Genomic DNA, 9832 nt, shown 5'->3' on the forward strand with positions numbered 1-9832 from the left:
CTTTCCCTCCTCCTCCTCTCCTCCTCCTCGCTGTCTCTTTCACTGTGAGTGGCTGTGATCAAGGCTGCACCCAGCGTTCATTAGCCAGAGACGGAACTGGAACCATTTACACTTTGAACACTTTACGGGTCGGGACACTGATGAACAGAGACAGTGACAAAAACTACACAGGAAAAATACTACGGTTCAGTTTGGACTGTGAGGAAACAGCCGGAAATAATGTGTGGAAGCATCGGAGCGAGGGTCCCACGGATGGTGGGAATCTGAAGTGGAGTGGACTGGGAACGACCAAGAGGGTGGAACAGACACGGGCGGAGGAATACTGTAAATTGGTTGGAGGAAATGCATGGATGAACAACAGAAAGAGGGGGAAGGAAAAGTGTTCGGAATCTCTGACTCCAACCTTTGTAAGAACTTAAAAAAAACGTACGTTAACACAGTGGTAACATCATAATATAGGACATAAAAACATCAGAAAAATCTGACTAAAAGGGAATGTAGCACTAGCCAATGTATGGCGTTTAACTAGCGTATGTGACCGAAGCGTGTAGCGCCGCGAGACGACAAGATAAAGTGTCCTTCATGTCCAAGAGACGTGTCTTTGTCATCGTAGACCAGTGGTCACCAACTATAAGTCGCTTCCAAGTATAAGTTGCACCAGTGGCCTCTAGTGTATATTTTAATATATGTCGCACCTTAAACTTAAACTTAAACTTAAACTTATCCTGTTATAATATATGTCACACCTGAGTATAAGTTGTAAACCGAGCCAAAGGATGAAAAAAATAGTGCGACTTATACTCCGAAAAATACAGTCATTTGTACAGGAAGTCTGTATCAAACAACATAAAGTAGCTGTTCGTATTAATAAGTTTCCTTAAAGAAGCTCAAAAAGGTCGGTGACTCCTGTCTTGGACCGTGACGTTGCTCGATCTGTGTTAGCATGTTTCAGTTGACATAAAAAAAAAAATCTTCCTCATAGTTGAAGTCTTTCATTTTTCCCTCCTTCGTCAGTAGCTGCTCACTGTGGGAGTTTCCCTCCGTAACATTGTTAGGCCTTGACCTTAATATGTTAAGTGCTTTGAGATAATGTATGATAGTAAAGTGTAATTTGGCACCTCACCAGCAGAGCTGAATTAAATTAAATGTGCTTGGATTATAGCGAGGCAGAAATCAGCCGACGAACTAAATTAAGATTATAGCGAGGCAGAAATCAGCCGACAAACTAAATAAAAAAAACAAAAACTCTGACTCACACAGTACACACATTACTCTAGATTACACACGAGTTAATTGATGTCTTGTGTATTGGCAGGCTGAGTAAAAAGGCAGTGTTCTGTATGTAAATACAGTCATTTCAAAGTGTTTCTACGCTGGTATTTAATGAAGAGCCTTTTAAATAAAACGACCAAAAAACACTGCGAAAATAAAAGAGCCTCGCGACCGTTCCGTTAATCGTCTCGTTTGGTTGCGAACGTGTCTGTGTTAAGGTGGCGTTCATTAAACAGCTGATGACGCCCCGCAGTATCAGGAAACAACCCTTTGGGTAATTATACACCTCACTGCCAAAATCCTACTTTAGCTGCTGGATATTAGCCACGTTATTACGTCTCCGCAGCACAAACATCCAAACATCCTCCATCAGTGGGAGTCTGATGGGTTCGCTGATCAGTTTCTCAAATCACTGATTGCTCTGCCAGGTGGCTGCGATATGTCACTCCTGTATACTTTGCTGTGTATTAGAAAATCACCGTTTTGTGTTGAATTTGTTCTCTCTCCCAGCGTGGCTTGTAAATGCTTTGTTGCACACAGCGTTTGGCTTGTAGGAGCTCGTCCACCTCCAAGTACAACTCCAGTATGGAATGGCTGCCACATTTCAGTTCCACTCGGAATATTTAGACGAAATATTTGCAGTGAAACACTTGTGTTTGTCAAGACACGGCTCGTCGTTTCCTCTCAAGCAGGGACGTCACAGTCAAATCTCTACAAGCCAGGTCAAAATGTAGTAGTATCTCTAAACCAGGGACGGAGTTGAGGTTCAAAATCAGTTCAGTGTCAGATAATTTGGTGCATTTTATGTCTGTCGTCACCTAGTGGCATCAACAGAAATCACGAAAGAGAAGCATTGATGTCAGTTTTTACCAAAGCTTGTACCAGGTATTACACAGAACCAAACTTAGAATGCTGAATTTCAATATTTGACACCATGTTTTAGTAAGATTTACTAAGACTCAAGTGACTCTGTAAAGGACCACCATCTGGTCCTCTGGCCACGTTTTGACATCATCGATCTACTGTAACAATTCAAGCAGAGGACACTGAGTGCCAGAGGTCTTGGAATAAGAGAGAACATTTAATTTTCTCAGTTCTTGAGCAGATTTAAATTCAACAGAGACGTTAGATCATTAGTGTTCTAATTACACATGCAGGCTGCAGGCTGTAATCTCACACTGACGAGATTCAACCATGGTGGAAAAAAAGTGCACGAGCGGTTCCCTCTCTATGTCAGCAAAGTAGAAAACACCTTGTACATATATAAAAAAAGTATTTGTAGGGTCTTACCTGTGTACTACTGCAGTCACCTGGACTTCAACCACCTGTGAGTCAGGAGTGTCTGGAAGGAAAGGACAGAAACACGTGGTCAGGTTGGAGGTGCAGTCAGTCACAGATGCTGGAGTTCATAACTAGTGGAGGTTCTTCAATCATCTGGTACTTTCACCTTAAAGTTCTCACACTAGAAAATGACTAATGTTTCAGTTTGAGAGTCAAAGAAAAGGATTGATTTCTAAGCAGACGGCGTGAAATGCTGGTGGAAGAAACCGCTCCAGGACTTTGGCTCCGACGACGACCATCAGTCACAAACTTAGTCGAGGGTTTTCTTTGCCCCACACGGATCACAACACCGTTTAGGAACACAGTCGTTGTACGAGTGTGATAGAGTGTTGCTGAAAATCAGCTCAACAACGTTTGTTTGTTTTGTAAATGGGGTGGACTCACTGGGTTTTCACCAACCCAATCTGAACATTCTGATTTGCTGGTTTCTTCGTCGTTTGTTTGTTTTGGGGTTTTTTTAACAGTAAACGAGCAAAAACAGGAGCTGTTTGAAAAAGTTATATCAGGAAGAGGTAAAGGGGGTGGACTCGTACAGAATCTTCCATCTTAGTGGATCAAGACGAGATCTTTTCTTTCAAACGTACAAACTGTGAACAGACCAAACTGCTTTCCTAAAGCTGGAGTTGTCTGACAGACACTCTGAGTAAACATCTGTTTACTGTCTTCATTTAGATTCTCTCTGTAAACCACAGCTGCCTTCACAGGTGGATGCTTCTGTCCAATTTCCACACAGTAATGTAAAAAGATTAAAAAACTTTGGGAGATCCTCATCTCTGTTTCCAAACCCTCTCCTCTGCTCCTTTAGTGCTCGGTGAAACAATCGCGATATCTGGCTGATGTTATCGCCCAGGGATGGATTTATCTTGATTACTATCCAAAAGCTTGTTTTTCTAATGGGACCTGGAATTCATTTTTATCTCCCAGCGGAGAGAAGTTTCAGGTCGGTTTGCCGCGGTTGGAAGATAACATCTTCAGAGACCAAAATCAGGGATGATGTCAGTACAGGGAAAAACCAAGGAGGAAAACTGAGAAGGAGACGTGGGAAAACAGAGAGTGGTTGTGAAAGGGGACAGAGATTAGCAGGGAAAAACAATCAGAGAAGGAAGTGAAGCGAGGACGGCTTCTTTAAATTGTTGTTTCACTCTCTCTTCTCTGAGACGCCATTTTGCTTCGGCTCTCTGCCTGCAGAGTTGTTGTTTCTTGTCGACGACGTCTGATGTTTTCAGTCGTCCAAGAGCGTTTTGATCAGGTCTGACACGGCGGCTCTCTGCCTACAGCTACCTACACCTACTGTCATCAGCATCCACAGATCTCTCTCCTGCTGCGTTTCTCATTGTTATTAGACATGGTGTCAGCTCCACTTCCATCACTTATCGTCCTCTGATTCTGTTCCTTTAACAGTTAACAGTTCACACCTCCCTCCTCTTTAATGTTTCTCTTTCCCAGATTTTCAGATCTGTGCCTCGGAAACTGTCGCTGTTTGAATTTGGTTTGGACTCATTCTGAGTCTGCTGCAGAAAGTTTAAAAAAAAGAAAGAAAAAAAAAAACCATTAAAGAAGACGGTTGTTTTACAGACTGTGACTATGGGACGCTTGGGTTTTATCTTTGAGTCGTAACCCAACGATGATGTACCGTAAATCAGGCTGCTTTTTATGTGTTTTAAAAACATATTCAAAGAACGTTTATGTCACAAAATATATCAGGTATATTTTAGTTTAGTTGTACTACGCTGGTACGCAGTTTCAAGGTGTTACTTCATCTGTAGTTAAAACACTGCAAATTAAGACCAATATCATTTAATCCAAAACTAGTTACAGCAGTGAATTCTAGTTTATAGTTTGTTTGTAAAATCCAGGTTCAGACAAACGACCTCTGATCTGACCATAACACAAACAAAGAGTGACCTTTGACCCATCAATAGACATTAGCTGTCCAGGCTAAGTAAGAGTTGATAATGATGGACGGGCGCTGACCCGACGATCCACTGGTCACCCCCTTTTTGTTCTCCATTTGTATCCAATATCAATCAAATCCATTGGAGGGGCATTCATAAACAGGTCAAAGGTCAATTCTACACCAGCAGAGAGATTAGTTATCATAGAGTGGACAATGAAAGGTCAACAGTGAGGAGGATTCCATCAGAGGTCGTCAGCAGTCGAGCGTCAATAAAATCTGCCTCCAAACATGAAGATAAATGACCAAAAAAACTCTTCATTCGTCAGCTGTGACGGAGGAATCCACAAATCTGTGGTCATTAGGAGAACAACGACACTGATGAATTAGACAAAAAAAAAAAATCTATATATTTTTAACTGAACAAATAATCGTTTGGTTTTTGTCTTTATGAGGACAAACAGACCAGAAATAAAGTTTGATCAGTGAAAATAAAATGAGACATAAATATTTGATCATATATATACACTAAATATACCTATTATACACATATGTTCAGAATAAAAATACACTGTTTGAGTCTTAGTGAACCATTTACTAACTTTTTAAAAAAACTCTTTCCTTAAAAAAGCCTTTAGAAATTATTCACATTTTTGGTGGTGTAAAATTTATTTAATAAAATCCAATAAATGTACGATAAATTTAATTAAATAATAAACAAATAAATATTTGTTAATCTGGAAATAATCAAAGGTTTATTGGATCAATGTAATCCACACCCTATGACTAATTAAACCTACAGCTTAGACAAAAAACAAAAAAACAAAACCCACCAAAATTAAACATTCACATCAGATTTATCATTATTTTATTTATTTAATTTTTTTTTTTTTATGATAATGGTACTTGCTGCCGACGTGGCCTTTTCCTGCAGCCAAACGTGCTGGAAAAATATCAGACATCCTAACTCTGCCTCCGGACAACCTTTTCCCAGAGATGGATTACCTGGATTAGTGGCACTCTGTGTTTCATTTGTCAGAACGTATGTCTCCGGTGCGACAGTACGCAATGGTGACTTTTATGTTGGAAAGTCTATTAAAGAAAAGGCAGCAGGACCATGAGGGGGGAGGAGGGGGGGGTGAGGTGGCTCTTTAACCTGCCGCCATCTGTTACTGGCACCTGATTCAGCAGAACCTCCGACACCTTGGCCTGAAAAAATCTTTGATCAAGATCCCTGTAATTACTGCTGGGGTCTGAGCTTCAGTGGTGCACGAAGTTCAGACAGGAGGAAAGTAGAGCGAGCCGGTCGAGTCACGGGACAGTCTGGGACGTAGAAGGACGCAGACGTGGACATAGACGTGGACACGTGGACACAGACGTGGACGCAGACGTGTGACGCAGACGTGTGACGTAGATGGACTTAATTAATGAAGTAATAAAAGTAAAAACACTAGTCAAATTCACTCCTAGTGGCTGTTTAGAAAAGTGCAGGTTAGTAGTAATCCAGCTTTTGTTTCCAACTTCTAATATGAGAAAATATATTGTTTTTAGATTTTATTTTATTTCTTTTTTATTTGATTCTTGGCATAAGTGGGAACTTGCATGCTGTGTCACTCACCAATGCTAACGTAATGGTGACATCATAACATAAAATCATCAGAAGAGTCTGACTTAGGCCTGGGAGCCGTAACGGAGGGCAAAAAGTTCCAGAAATTAGGAAAAGCCAATCTGGCACAATCTAATGTAGCGTCGTCTTCTACGTTTACAGGACCTTCTTTATAAAAGAACGGTAGATGGCGATGTAACCACGAATCGCTGTAGGTGGAGGTCGTCATAAACTGAGGACCCCTGTTTTAATAACCTACTCCACCCGTCACTTCTCTGTTCATGTTCTTCCTCCATTTTTATTCGCCCGCTCCGTTTTTTCCTTCCTTTCTGTTTCATCTTCTCTCCTAATAGGATCCTCCTTCAATTAGTTTCCACCTTCCCTCCTCCTTCCTCCTCCCTCCTCCCTCCTACCTCCTTCCTCCTCTCCCTCTCACCACAGTTTCCCACTGAAGTCGTGACTACCCCCCCCCCCTCCTCCCTCTGCAGCTCATTTTTTCCCTTCATTTATCTTTCATCGTTTTATACCTACATTCAAGATCACGACTCCGTCCAGAGAATTCCGACAGGGAAACCTGGGGCCGTACGGTGTAAAGTAGAACGGAGTGTGAGGAAAGGGAGAGACCCCACGAATGGAAGAAGTCATTACATTTAATCATCGCTGTCTTTGACCTCCACCTCAGACCTGTGCCTACAGGGAACGTTCCACTGAGTTCCTTAAATGATGAGGTCACACGTTTGTATCAAGAGGTAAATGTTAAACCTACGTTAATAATATCTGATGTAAATATATCTACTGAAGGTAAATAACAAGAAAGCCAGGTATTAAAAACAGATTTTACAAGAAATTTCAAAATAAATACTCAACAGTTACACTGAAGGAAAACTTTAAAGAATAAAACAAACACAAATTTAAACTTGAAACCATCCAAACTTGGACAACGTTCCAAAAGTCAATGTTTACCAGGAAGTGTTTTCTCAGTAGGAACAGTTACGTGTCCGTTTGTCAGAACCTGTTTTTACTAAAGGCAGTTCAGACTTGATGACAGAACATACCGTAGAAGAGAACGTCGACTTTTTCATTTTTATTTTATCAAAACTAATGAGGAGCTGTCCTTGATTACTACAGTATCACCTTCAACCTACCATAAAATTACTACTACTACGCTGCTGTAAGACTCTGAGTTCCCGTCCATCAAGCAGCGAACACACAGAGAACGTTGTTAGCCGAACATTTAAATCTGAGAAACGTCAACGCATATAAATTAGGAACACACAAAAATAAAATGTCAGCGTACGAACATTTCTACAAAAAGTTACTTTAGACTCAAATGTTTTGACCATTGAAGTTAAATAGAAAATAAAACCAGAAACACAGAAGAATAATGAGGGGAAACATTTTCAAGAAACCAAGAAATAAAACCAGAAACACAGAACAATAATGAGGTGAAACATCTTCAAGGAACCAAGACAGATAAGACGACCTGAATGACTGACAACCTACAAAGATTTATTCAAAGTTAAAAACGTACCCAGTACCAGATACAAGTCGTTCCTGATTCCTGGTTAACCCGTGTCCCAGCTGGAATAGAATAGACAAACGTTTGTTGACGGTTTTTCAGAGAAACCCAGGTTCAAGGAGTTTTTGTCTCTAAAACACACAAAGGAAAATAAATAGTTACTCGGACCGGTTCAGCCTGTGTCTCTGTCTCAGCCGTGTTTTCTTTCTGACGTTAAACACGTCAGCTTCACTGTCGCGAGGAAGTGAAATAGATGCAGTTCGTAGATGAAACGAGACAGATACTCCGTGTCCCTAAAGAAATGGAGATTGATTTTCTGATCTGAACTCTTGTGGTCGTCTCCCAGGACCAATTGTAAATATAAATAGACAGGCGATTTCAGACGGACCGTCACCTGGTTTACATCATGCTAAACAGCTGGAGTAGATGAGAGGACAGACAGTAAAGACAGCAAAGACAAATGGAGACGCACCATACTCCGCAAAGACGTGCACATTTGAAAAAACACACGCGACTGGTCGGAACCTAATCCTCTTTCAGGTCTTAAAGCGTCTCCTAACAGTTGGAAAGCTGGATTTTTGGTTTACATGCTGAGAGGATGATCTTTTTTTTTTCTCTCTTTCTGTAAAAACATAGAGGAGAGATAATAGAGAGGAAGAAAAAAGGAGAGGTGGGTGAGAAAAAGGCTGAGATACTGGGTTGACCAGAATGGAGCTGAGCTGAGCTGAGCTGGAGGGACGGAGTGTGTGTGTGTGTGTGGGGGAGTCAATCTGACCTAGAAAATGGGTTGCGTGGTAATCAGAGCCGAGGCGGTGGTAATTAGTTCTAAAAGCTGGTTAAATTTGACCAAATTTATGTTCGGTTGAATCACTGAAAACACAAATTTTGTCCTTCAGGGATTTTAGGTTTGAATCAAATTTCAAACAAACAGAAGTGAAAGAGTCCGATTTCAAAATGTCTCTGATTTTAGATAATCCGGGATTATCCTTGACTGGAGATAATCCAATGTCATCGGCCCCCACTGCACCATTTCTGCCTTTTTTTTTTAAACGGCATTTTTGAACATTTACATCTTATACAGTTGGAGTCTTTAAAACGGACTGTTTATTCTTCTTTCTTTGAGCTGCTGTTTTCTTTCTCATGTTCCCGGATCTTTCTTTGTTCAAATATTTATCATTCAACACACACACACACACAAACACGCGGTGCCTGTGATGACTCAGTGACCTTTCCAAACGTAGTGCCATGTTGCTGAGGTAACTGTGACGATAACTTCAGACTTTAGTTCCCATGGTTCCACCTGGTTTCTTGGTCGTCAGCCACTGTGTGACTGTCACCGACCGACACCGTGCGACACCGTGGAACCACAGTACGGTCAGAACGGACGCTGATGTCAGAACTGACGCTGATGTCAGAACTGACGTTGTGTCGTGTCTGCTGCTGTTTTCACGTCTGTGGTATGTTTATATATACTCCACATGTACTATATATGTACTGTATAAATACTCTGTATACTGTCCATTATTTAGACAGTACAGCTGCATGTCTGTATACACCGTGAACTACAGCAGGATGTGACACGTCTGTCTCAGTGACCGACCATCGTCTGTATTTTTGTCGGTGCTGCTTTAAGTAAACGTCCAGTTTTCACTCCTCACCCGTTCAGTCAAAGGAACCAAACATGTTTGTGACAACAGAGATGGAGGACATGGAGCTAAATTAAAAACTAGGAAATGTCTGCCGATCTTTATCGGGACTGAGACGAGTGCGTTTCATTCAATCAAAATAAAATATTTACAATAATAAGTCAATTAAAACGGCAGAAGCTGCCGATACGTTACTGACGTTTGTCTCTCTGTCAAAAATAAATCTGTAACGTTGTCACGTTAACAACCAGCAGCCAGGAAATGGTATTTTGAAAAGGAAAAAAAAAAAACAAACCAAAACAAACTAAGATTTTTTTTTTCCAGTTTTCTGAACAGCTGTATCAGCCAGCAGAACATTCTAGTTTAAATTCACGGCGTTAGCCTGACTCCCAGTCGGAGCCTCGGAGTTCGACTGCAGCGTTCCACTGGGACAATTAGCAGCTGAAGGAAGAGAGGATGTGTCTCATTAACTTTTGCTTTCTAATTGGCTCCCATCTTGTTTGGGATATGAAATGGCAGCTTTGCTTTGTGCCCCCCCCACTGCCCCCTGCCCC

At 41.2% G+C, this 9832-nt stretch overlaps 1 protein-coding gene and 1 long non-coding RNA gene across 2 annotated transcripts in view; one reads left to right on the forward strand and one right to left on the reverse strand.

Annotated features, from left to right (window-relative positions):
* LOC103383432 (uncharacterized) overlaps window positions 1-9832 on the forward strand; it is an 83110-nt gene that overhangs the window by 70117 nt on the left and 3161 nt on the right. The gene's annotated exons all lie outside the window — the stretch shown is intronic.
* LOC103383431 (protein phosphatase 1 regulatory subunit 29-like) overlaps window positions 1-9832 on the reverse strand; it is a 150422-nt gene that overhangs the window by 70056 nt on the left and 70534 nt on the right. The window contains exon 3 of the mRNA XM_008316535.3: window positions 2563-2614. The gene's annotated coding sequence lies outside the window, so the exon portion shown is untranslated. The remainder of the gene's footprint in view (window positions 1-2562; window positions 2615-9832) is intronic.

This window comes from Cynoglossus semilaevis, chromosome 9 (assembly GCF_000523025.1).
Source record: "Cynoglossus semilaevis isolate Cse_v1.0 chromosome 9, Cse_v1.0, whole genome shotgun sequence".
Classification (NCBI taxonomy): domain Eukaryota; kingdom Metazoa; phylum Chordata; class Actinopteri; order Pleuronectiformes; family Cynoglossidae; genus Cynoglossus; species Cynoglossus semilaevis.